At 33.0% G+C, this 11,764-nt stretch overlaps 1 pseudogene; it reads right to left on the reverse strand.

Moving 5' to 3' along the window:
* Positions 1-10,904: 10,904 nt before the first annotated feature.
* LOC117285090 lies at positions 10,905-11,060 on the reverse strand (annotated as a pseudogene).
* Positions 11,061-11,764: the final 704 nt, after the last annotated feature.

Below are 11,764 nucleotides of genomic sequence, written 5' to 3' on the forward strand. Positions count from 1 at the left end.
CATTACTGGTATCTTGTAGCTATACTGACAGGTCTTGGTTCTCATTTTATCACCTTGTCCTTGCCCTCCCTTCATCCCCTACTCCCTTCCTCATTTGCAAACACTTTGTTTCCATTTTTTTCATTTTCTCATATTTTTTTTCTCTTCCCTTATTCCCTTTCCCTTCCCTTTCCCACTTTCCCAATACCTTTAGCCCTTTTCTTCCTATTTCACATTGTTAATTATCCCATTAGGATCTTGTGTACTATTATAGTTTTTCACACTAGAGAAACTATTTGGTATTTATACATGTATGACTTATTTATTTCACTTAGGAGTACATCTTCAAAATGTACCCATTTTCCTATGAATGACTCTAATTTCTCATTCTTTAAGGCTGAGTAGTATTCATTTTACAGAAAAACCACAACTTCTTTATCCAGTTTCCAATTGATGGTCAAATAGGCTGTTTCCAAATTTTAGCTAATACAAACTGTGCTGCTGTAAACAGGTGCACATATGTCACTGTGATATGATTCTTTTAATTCTTTTGGAATGACTCAGCAGAGGGATAGCTGGGTCAAATGGAACCTCCAGTCCCAGCACTTTGAAGTACCTCCATATTGATTTCCACAGAGGTTGCACCAGTCAGCACTCCCACCAACAATGCAGAAGGGTTCCTTTTTCCCCACAACCCCGCCAACATTTGTTATTGGTTGATTTCTTGATACCATTCTTTGTGGCATGAAGTGGAATATTAGTGTAGCTTTCATCCGCATCTCTCGAATGACCAGTGATGTGGAACATTTTTTCATATATTTACTTCCTGCTTTTACTTTTTTGTCTGAGAAATGTCTATTCATTTCAGATGCCTATTTTTGAATTGGGTCTTTATTTTTAGGGGTGCTGATTATTTTGAGTTCTTTATATATTCTAGATAATAGTCCTTTGTTTGAGGAGCAACTGGTAAAAATTTTTTTCCCACATTGTAGGTTGTCTCTTAGTTCTCTTTATGGTTTCCTTTGCAGTGCAGAAGCTTTTTAATAAGATGATTCTTTCTGCTAGTTCCCATGCTACTGAGGATTTGTACATAGTCTTTTCCTATGCCAATGTCTTCCAGAGTTCTGCCTAACTTACCTTCCAGCCAGTTTAGTGTTTCTGTTTTAATACTTAGATCTTTAATCCACTTGGATTTTAATTTAGTGCATGATGACAGATAAGGGTCTAGTTTTAATCTTTGGCAGGTTGAAATCCAGTTTTTCCAACACCATTTATTAAAGAGGCTATCTTTCCTCCAGTGGGGATGGTTAGCTCCTATGTCAAAGATGAGGTAGCTGAGTACATCTGGAGTTGTTTTTGTGTCTTCCAGTCTATTCCACTGATCCTCTGGGCTGTTTCTTTGCCAGTACCATGCTGTTTTTATCACAGTGGCTTTGTAGTATAGTTTCAAATTGGTAATTGTTGTACCCACTACGACATCTCTGTTGCCTAGAATGGCTTTTGCTATTCTAGGTCTCTTAAGGTTTCAAATGAGTTTTTGCATTATTCTTTCTAGTTCTGTGAAATATAGTGCTGTTATTTCAACTGGCATTGTATTGAATCTGTATAGCAGTTTTGGTAGTATGGCCATTTTCACTATGTTGATTCTCCTATCCAGGAGCAGGACATATCTTTCCATTTTCTTATATCCTCTTCAATCTCTTTTTTTCACAGTGCTGTAGTTTTCAGTCTAGAGGTCTTTTGCTTCTTTTGTTAGATTGATTCCTAAGTACTTCATTTTTTGGATGCTATTATTAAAGGAATTGTTTCCCTAATTTCTCTCTGAGTGAGTCTGTTATTTGTGACAAGAAATTGAATTTGGGGTGTTGACCTTGTATTCAGCTACTCTGCTAAAAGTGTCAAACCTAGAAGTCTTTTGGTGGAGTTTTTTGGGTCTCCAATGTAAAGTATCATATAGTCAACAAATGATGACAGTTTAACTTCTTTCTTTCCTATCTTTATTGTTTTAATTTCTTTCTTTTGTCTAATTGCTATGGCTAATGTTTCCAGAACTATATTGAAGATGAGTGGTGATAGCAGGCATTCTGTCTTGTTCCTGATTTTAACATGAAAATTTTTAGTTTTGGGCCATTTAATATGATATTGGCTGTTGGTTTTTAATAGATAGCCTTTATTAGGTTGAGATATAGACCATGTATTCTAATTTTTTGCAGGGTTTTTATCATGAATGGGTGTTGAATTTTGTCAAATGCTTTTTCTGCATCTATCAAGAGGATCATGTGATTTTTGTCCTTGACTTTGTTAATATAGTGTAGTACATTTATTGATTTACATATATTGAACCATCCTTGCATCTCTGGAATAAATCTGTCTTGGTCAGGATGTATGGTTTTGATCCTCTTGTATTCTGTTTGTTAGTATCTTACTAAGAATTTTTGCATCTATGTTCATGAAGGAGATTGACTTGTATTTCTCTTTTCTAGTTGCATCTTTCCATGGTTTGGGAATCAAAGTGACACTTGCTTCCAGGAATGAATTTGCAAGTATTGCTTCCCTTTCAATTTCATTGAAAAGTTTGAAGAGTAAAGGCAGTAGTTCTCTAAATGTCTTGTAAAATTCAGCAGTGAATTCATCAGGACATGGCCTTTTCTTTGTTGGTAAGTTTTTAATTACATTTTCAACTTCACTAATTGTAATTGGGGTGTTTAAAATATTTTTATCTTCTTCATTCAACTTTGGTAATTCATAAGTATCTAGAAATCTGTCCATTTCTTCTGTGTTTTCCATTTTTTTAGAGTATAGGTTCACAAAGTAGGTATTAATGATCCTCTGAATTTCTGTTGGATCTGTTGTGACTTTGCCTTTTTCATTCCTGATTGCATGGATCTGAGCCTTTTCTTGATAAGGTTTGCTAAGTTTATCAATTTTATTTATTCTTTTAAAAAACCATTTCTTTGATTCATTTATTTTTTGGTATCGTTTTCTTAGTTTCCATTGCATTGATTTCTGCTCTAATCTTTATAATTTTCTCTCTTGTTCAAGCTTTGGGTTTTTCTTGCTCTTGTTTCTTTAGGAGTCTAAGATTCATCATTAGGTCATTTGCTCTGTTTTCCTAGTGTGGGCATGCAGTGCTACGAATACTCCACATAGAACTGCTTTCATTGTGCCCTATATATTTTATTGATATTTTCATTTATTTGTAAAAACTGTCTGATTTCTTCTTTAATTTCCTCTGTGATACATTGATTGTTCAGGAGAGTGTTGTTCACTTTCCAAGTGTTTGTGAAGTTCCTATGGTTTCTTATGCTATTGATCTCCAGCTTTATTGTACTGTGATCTGATAATATACAGGGAATAACTTCAATTTTTTTGCATTTATTCCAACCTGTTTTGTGAGCTAGTATGTGATCTATCTTGGAGAATGACCCATGTGCACTTGAAAAGAATGTATATTCTGATTTTGTGGGGTGGAACACTCTATAGATGTCTAATAATTCCATGTGCTCAAAAGCTTTGTTGAGTTCTAGTATTTCATTGTTGATTTTTTTGCCTAGATGATCTGTCTATTTGTGAAAGTGGGGTATTTAGATCTCCCACTACAACTGCATTAGTACTTTTTTTTCATGTTACTCAATATTGGTTTTATACAGTTGGGGGCATTTATATTTGGTGCATATATGTTTATGATTGCCATCTCTTCCTCTTGAATTATTCCCTTTACAAGGATATAGTGGCCTTCTTTGTCTTTCTTAATCAGTTTTGGTTTGAAATTTACTTTGTCTGCTAATAAGATTTCTACTCCTGCTTTTTTCTGGGCTCCTTTTGCATGTAGAATTGTTTTCCATCCTTTCACTTTCAGTCTATGTGCTTCTCTTTGCACTAGGTGTGTTTCTTGTACACAACATATTGTTGGATTTTGCTTCTTAACCCATTCTGCCAGTGTATTTCACTTGATTGGTGAATTGAGGCCATTAACATTGGTGGTTATAAGTGATATGTACCGACTTCTCATTGTCATGTTATTGTCCTTTTGTTGACTCTTTTTAATTTTTTGCCCTCTCTTTTAGTTTCTTGACTTGACTATTTGATTTGTTCTGTTGGGCTTCATGGTGTTGTGATCTCCATTGTCTTTTTCTAGCATATTGTTTAGAAATCCTTGTAGTGCTGGTTTAGTATTCATGAAGTTTCTCAGGTGTTCTTTGTCATGGAAGTATCTTATTTCTCCATTCATTTTGAAAGAGTTTTGCAGGATGCATCAGTCTAGGTTGGAGGTTGATTTCTTTTAGGACTTGAAATACCTCACTCCAGGCTCTCCTTGACCTGAGGGTTTGTGTTGAAAAGTTTGCTATGATTCTGATGGGCTTTCCCTTGCATGTGATTTGTTTCTTTTCTCTTACTGCTTGTATTATTTTGTTCTTCTGTTGGTTTTCTTGGATCTTGATTATTATATGTCCAGGTGTAGATTTTTTTTTCTTTTTTGATCATGGCTAGTTGCAGTCCTATATGCGTCACTTATCTGTATGTCAAATTTTTCCCCTCTGTTTGGGAAGTTTTCTGTCATTAATTCTGTGAATCTTTTTTAAGTCATTTTCATTTTCTCCTACTACTTCATGGATTTCTATCAGTCTTATGTTATTCTTCTTTGCATCATCTAGGAGTTGTTGAATCGATTTCTCATGATCCCTTACTGCTAGTAAGAGACCTCTCTTTTCATAATTTCTGTGTGAGATCTTATCTTCTATATTTGATATTCTGTCCTCACATTATTTTATTCTGTTGTATACACTTTCAATAGAGTATTTAATCTCCTGGATATCTGTTTGAATCTGTTTAATGGATTCCATTTCTTTCCTATGTTGGGCGTTCATTGTTTCCATTTCTTTCTTATGCTGGGCCTTCATGGCTTCTATTACCTTCCTGAGCTCATCTATTTTTTTGTCAGTTTCTGTTCTAGACTCTTGAATCATGACTTTCATTTTGCTCACCATCTCTATGGTTATCTGGGAAATTATTTCTGTTTTGAATTTTTTCTAGAGCCTGATTGATCTGTTTTGTTACTTCCTGTGCTGTGAGTTCTGAGTGTCCTGCTGTTTCACTATCAGACTTTTCATCCTCCTTTGCCTACTGTTTGCCATTGGTGAACTGGAAGTCTGTATTTTTGTCTTGCTTAAGTGTTTTCTCATTTTTATTTTTGCTGTTGAGTTGCCCTTGATTCATTCTCTTGGTTATTAAATCTTACTGGTATAATTGTTTTAGCTTTTGATTCTCTAATGAATCATCGACATTCTCATTTTCACAATATCAGAGAAAACAACTTGTCAAATCAATCCCTGTCCTTTATCCCAATCGACACAATCAGCAACACAATATGATCAGTTACTACTTGCAAACTGACCACTTTTGGTAGTTATCAATCTATCACCTTTAAACCATGTGAATTAAATTAAAATCAAATAGCAGCCCAAAATCTGTTTGCAGTGAGCAAACTCCTCAGCATAGCATATTTACCATTTAGGATGAGGGCCTAGACAGAGTTAGGATGATGATAGTAACAAAGCAAAATAACTGGAGAAGGTTTCAAGTGAAGCCAGAAGACACAGAATGACCACACAATCTTTAGGAAACTGTTAGACTCAAATGAGATAGACAGAGTGCCAGTATCAGGACAAGAATATATCCTCCTAACAGCAATAGGGGCTCACTTTTCCTCGAAACTGCTGACCCTTAAGTGAGGCACAATGATAGAAAAAAAGAACATGAAGAAAAAAGAAAAAAAATGACAAAAGAAGAAATCTGAGTCACGGCAGGAGAAGGAAGAGAAAAGGAGATGAGGAATAATATGGTGGAGAGAGAGACTGAGTTGCTGAAAGAGGACAGAAAAAATAATTACAGAGTGGAATGAAGAAAAGAAAGAAAAGGACAAAAAAATGACTTTTTTGAAGGGCTTCTTTCAGACTATATCTCTGCTGTCATAATACACATCATGTGCAGCCATGTGTAGAACCACATCCCCCATCTCAGCTATCTGATGGCAGAGAATCAAAATTTCATAATCTGCAAAATAAAAAATTAATCTTTCCCTAATATTAAATTAATATAGTTGTTTTTGTAACAGAAAATAAATTCTTTTATGCACATTATTTATTGATATATCTAAAATTAGAGACCAAATCTATGTATGTACATTTTATTTATGTACCTATATTTCTTTCTATATATTACATATATGTCTGGAAAAATATATATAACATATATGTTTACATGTAGTATGCATAACAATAAAATATTAATATAAAATTATATTTTACAGAAGTATATATTGATATGATTCCACAAAGATTAACATGTATAACTTTCAAAATATTTAATATATTTGATATTCAAAATTACTGTATTTTAAAAGCAAACATACAAATCAAATTTATGCATCCTTGCTAATTAAAAAGAAACACTAATTAGAATTTTCACACTCTATTATCATATAGATAGGAAGTAGAAATTCATTTTAGCCTAAAATTTAATTTAGGTCCTTTGTATGCTTTAATGAATATAGAATGCAATAAACTTTAGCCCCCTTTTTAAAAGTATTATAGTAGTGATGATACTCCAGAGAAACAGATCCATTAGAAAGAGAGAGAAAAAGGGAGGGGGAGGTGGGTGAGAAAGGGTCTGATTTTGGAACTGGAAAATCCAAAATCAGTAGGTTATGCCACCAGACTAAAGACCCAGGAGAGTTGAGAGTGCAGATTACATCCTAAGGATTCTGCTGGACAATGCTTTCTCATTCAGAGAAGCTGGTCTTTTTTCTCTGACCAGGTCTTCAGCTAACTGGGTGAGACCCCCTCACAGTATGGAAAGCAGATTACTTTACCCATATTTCCTTAATTTAAAAGTTGGTTTCATCCAAAAATGCCTTCCCAGTTGGTATAATATTAGCCATTACAATTTTATGAACAAAATGCAAAGTTCAAGGTCAACATTCAAGTCTTTCTTTTCTTTGTTATTTTCCTTTAAATGATGTGTAAAATTGCACATATTTATGGGGTAACTGATGATGCTGAAATACATGCATATATGCTGTGTAATGTGCAAGTCAGGGTAGAAATATGTATTTCTTCAAACATTTATCAATTCTTCAAGGTGAAAGTGTGCAAAATTATCCTAGTTTTCAAAAAATATATAGTATGTTAGCATTATCTGTAGTCATCTCACTGCTCAATAGCACAAAAGAACTAATTTCTTTTCTAATTATAATTTAGTCCCCATTAATTAACCTTTTTTCATCACTCACTACTTTCCACTCTTCCCCCCAGTTTTTCTTTCTTGTTGCCATACAATTAAGGAATGAATTACTCCTGCTTAAAGTCAACCCTGGTAGACACAGGGATATTTTTCCTTTGTCCTAAAATTTGTTACAGTCCTAACATGGGGAAAACTGTTGTCAAATATATCATCTGCTAAGTGGACTTTTAGACAGCTGAATGGGAAAGTGGGTGTTGGAATTAGAAGACCTGCACAGAATAATCGTGAGAGCTTTCCATTTTTTGATAGAATGATAAATTCTCTTCTCCAATTCACAAGAGTAGTGTTCTAAGTGTTAATTCTGAAGATAAGAGTTTTTGTTTGTTTTTGTAAAATAGAAACAAATGTGAGCTTATTCAGCTCTTCTATATTCCAGTAAATAGAATGTTAGTAGACAGTTGTCAAGATAGTTCTGAGTTCTAAAAATCATTATGTATTTCAGTACTTGCCTTTAAATATGGCAAAGAAAGGAAGCACATTTAATATCTTTCTTATGAAATGAGTTAATTCCTGAAAATAGAATGGAGTTTATCTCCCATCCTTGAATTGCTGAAGATAAAAGATCTGCAGGGCTGTGCTGAGGTGAATCCGAGACATGATCCTGGTAACACCCATTACATACTCAACTTTGCAGTTTCATAGGGTGGCAGAGGAGTTCTTCAGTGGTTCTACAAGTTATACAATAATAGCAAAGTCAGGATTAGGACAAAGTATGGTATGTCTTTGCAAGGATTTTTTAGATGTAGACAGAGTTTCAGGATACTGAATATTCCCTAGCTAAACAAACAAACAAAAAAAGAGCTATATGATTTACCTGAAGCCATCAAATTAGCAGAAGAACAGGACATGTAGAAAGAATAAAAACTTAATGCTCCATGGCACATGAAAGTCAGATAATGAGGATTCTGTCTATTTTATCTCTATTCCATATTTTTCATAGCTGGAGATATTGCATCTACAAAAAATATTGTGGAAGAATGTGTTATAATGAAAATATGCATCTCCTTTCTCTTATATAAGCAATAAGTGTCTGAACTAAAATGTTGAACTGAGTCTCAGGCTGACCCTTTGAAAAAAAAAGTAGAGTCAATTTCAACTGGTAGAATATGGTTGCATTAGTACCTTAGCATTTGTATAAACTTTATATTCACATGCAGACTCAGATGAAAAGTTGTATCCAACATACTTTAAAACAGAAACTGGAGTCAAATTAAATTGGGAAAAGGTGAAACTATCTATTACATGATAGCACTTGCAATTTAGTATGCACAATAAATATTATACAGAACATCTACATATAATCATCTAATAGGCAAAGAATATTGCTACATGGTTTACCATGTGAAGGGTGGCCTCTGTACTGAAAAGGATCCACTCAAATTTCAATAGTGTCGGGAGAAGAAACTCTGGATTACCATGTTATTCTGTGGTTTACCGTGAGAAGGGCAACCTCCAGACTAAGAATGATCTGACTCAAATTTTCAATAGTTCCAAGTGGGAGAAACTCTGAATTAAAACAAAAAGGTAAGAATGTTTGTCTAAGGATCCAGTTCTAGCCTAGTGTGAGGGAGGCCCTGGCTGTGCAGATGTGTCCTGGTACTGAAGTAAGCTGAGGGATGTGCTCACAAGTGGAGTCAGGTGAGGTGAATGAGTTACATGGGTTTTAGAGAAGGATTGAGTTATCATCTCAAAAGAGACATTCAAATTAGAAGAAAGTTGATTCACTACATATTGAGCTTCCAAAATGAATCAGATTTCTGTAGCCACGGATAAAAAGTTGTAATGTTTATTTACATCAAGTTTATGATAGCACTAAAGTACAACTGACAACACATACAAACTGTTCTGACCATTTAAACATAATTTTCACTTAATTATTTGTAAATCTAATCTTTTAAAGTTTTTAATTATTAGAAATATTTATTTAAAAATATTTTGTAAATCATTTATACCTTATGTACTAAGCACAGCACCAGAGAAACAAATACAAGACAAAAATTAGTTCCAACTCTCAAGAAATTTAATGGAATTGAAAAATAAAGTTTATTTGACAAAAGTAAACATCAGAATTAGGATTGACTGCTTTTTACTTTGAATTTCTTGTTTTGATAAAGAATATATGTGTAGATGAAATAAGATTGTAGCTATAAGTACCAGACAAACACATTTCAATTTGATCAAGAATACTGAGCAATTTTATAAGAATACGGGAACACATTTAAAAGTTCACATTTCTATTAATAATTTTATACCCTCCATGGAAACATATTTAACAAATTTTAGAAAACAAGTGGATTTTGTCAATGCAAATAGATAAATATATGGATAAATATATACTGTGTGATATATGACATACAATGAAAATCAGTGAAAGTTCTTTTATTGTAATATACTTTGTAATTTAGAAGAGCTATCTTCAGAGATCTACACTAAAGGCAAATAAGTATAATTTTCCAAAGTGAACATTAGAAATCAGACAATATTCTAAAAATTTAGACAAAATTCTAAAAAATGGATAGACCTAGGTATATAAAATTTAGTATTATTATACTACTATTTTAAAGAATACTTAAAAGTTAAAATTAAAGAAGAAAAATCATTTTTATTTTTATTCTTTGCACATGTGTGTACATGTATATCATTATTCTTACATCTTTAATGCTATTTGTTTGCTTTCTGATTGCCAATAAAACTGTTCATGACAATATTTTCCATGTTAAAGAGAATTGTTTTCTTAAATCTTTGTCAACATTGAGATTTTATTTAGATACTGTAAAAATACTGCAGGCATTATAATGCATTTTTATTACATATGTTAAATTAACAGTTCATTATCTTATATTTGTAGATTCTTTTTATTATTCACAAATATGTGTAATATATAAACATTGTATAATATATGGATGTAAGAAGTATGGAACTGAAAAACTACATGGATGGCTAAGCATAGTTGTCACAAGAAAAGTCATTCAGAAAATTGATAATTTAAATATTTCATGAACCCAAACATGTGGCTTCTACTTTATTCATTTTCTATTTACATATTAAGAATTTTAATTCATTATCAAAAACTTTTATTAGTCTTTAATTATTGCAGTTTCTGAATTTTGCAGCAATAAATACTAAATTTCTTCATTACACAACTATAGACAGAACTGAGGAAATTAGGAATACCTTAATTCAGAATGTTACATTAAATCTTTTACCAAGTGACAGTTAATAGGAAAATATAAAATAAATGTATAGGAACATTTCTTAGTTATCAAAGATGTATAGGTTGGTTCTGTATGTACAATGTTTATTTATTTTAAGAAGAATAAAGTAGTGTTTTCCTTTGATATTTTGGATATAGTATATTCTATATTTGTTTCTAAATACATAAGTGTTTGTATAATCTATTTTGTCAGACAACCACATGTGTATGTGTGAATCTAGTTGGGCTTGGTGTGTGTGTGTGAATCTATATTTATAATCTGTATATTTATTTAATCTGGGAACCGTGACTCCAAATGTGCAGCACAAGACATTCAGGAAATTTAGACCTTCAATATATATATTGAGGAAAAGGATTAACTTTCCTGTTAAGTATAAGGATATTATACAGATGACAACATTTTTGAAAATTCAGTGTTTCTACAATGTGATGAAAATAAAAAGGTGTATAAGCAGATATTTTATACCTAAAAGTAAAAGCAATGAGGAAAAAGTAGCAAAGAGAGTCAAGGTTTACAGTGCTTCTTTTACTACACTTGATCTTAGCCAAAAGGCCGAGAAGCGATTACAGTGCTTCTTTTAGTAGCTACATACCAACAATTAATTTGATCTGTCATCTAAGAAACATTTTATAATTAATTTCTCAGCATTTACTACATACAAACCATCACTTTAAAGTGCTATGTCATTAACAAAATCACATTTTTTTCATAAAGAATAGGCATACTGATCTACATTTTTCCATGCTGTCAACGCAGAATGGACTCGAGGGATATTATCTTATTCAGAAAAAACCTTTCAAGGTTGAATAAAAGAAATGGTGCAGGGTCCCTGGGAGAGGGAAGTGATCATCATTTTCACCTTCAACTCCTCTTTGATGTGGCAGAGTCAATTTTTAATCAGCAGCCATCAGACTGGGCTTCATTTCGCTTTACAAAGTCCTATTACTGTGCCACTTTCTGGAAGGAGGTGATAAGGACAATGCTCGGCTTTTTCTCTTCATAGAACCCTGCATATGATGAGTCCCTTTGGAGAGGCTTGATAAAAAAAAACAAAATAAAATAAATAAAATAAAAAGAGTCAGTATGTAGGGATACAGGTCACCTCTCTGTCAGAATTAACTCTTCAAGACAACAAACTTTGATTTCCCGGTGTTTGTTTTTAGGAGTCCCCCTATTGTCTTGGAAGCAATGGTGGGAATCAGCTCCTGTGGCAGAAAGAGGCTGAAATGCACACAGGTTTTGATGAGAGTGATATTTAGACATATCCA

This window comes from Fukomys damarensis, unplaced genomic scaffold, assembly GCF_012274545.1.
Source record: "Fukomys damarensis isolate Sample0158 unplaced genomic scaffold, DMR_v1.0_HiC HiC_scaffold_5, whole genome shotgun sequence".
NCBI classification, from domain to species: Eukaryota; Metazoa; Chordata; class Mammalia; order Rodentia; family Bathyergidae; genus Fukomys; species Fukomys damarensis.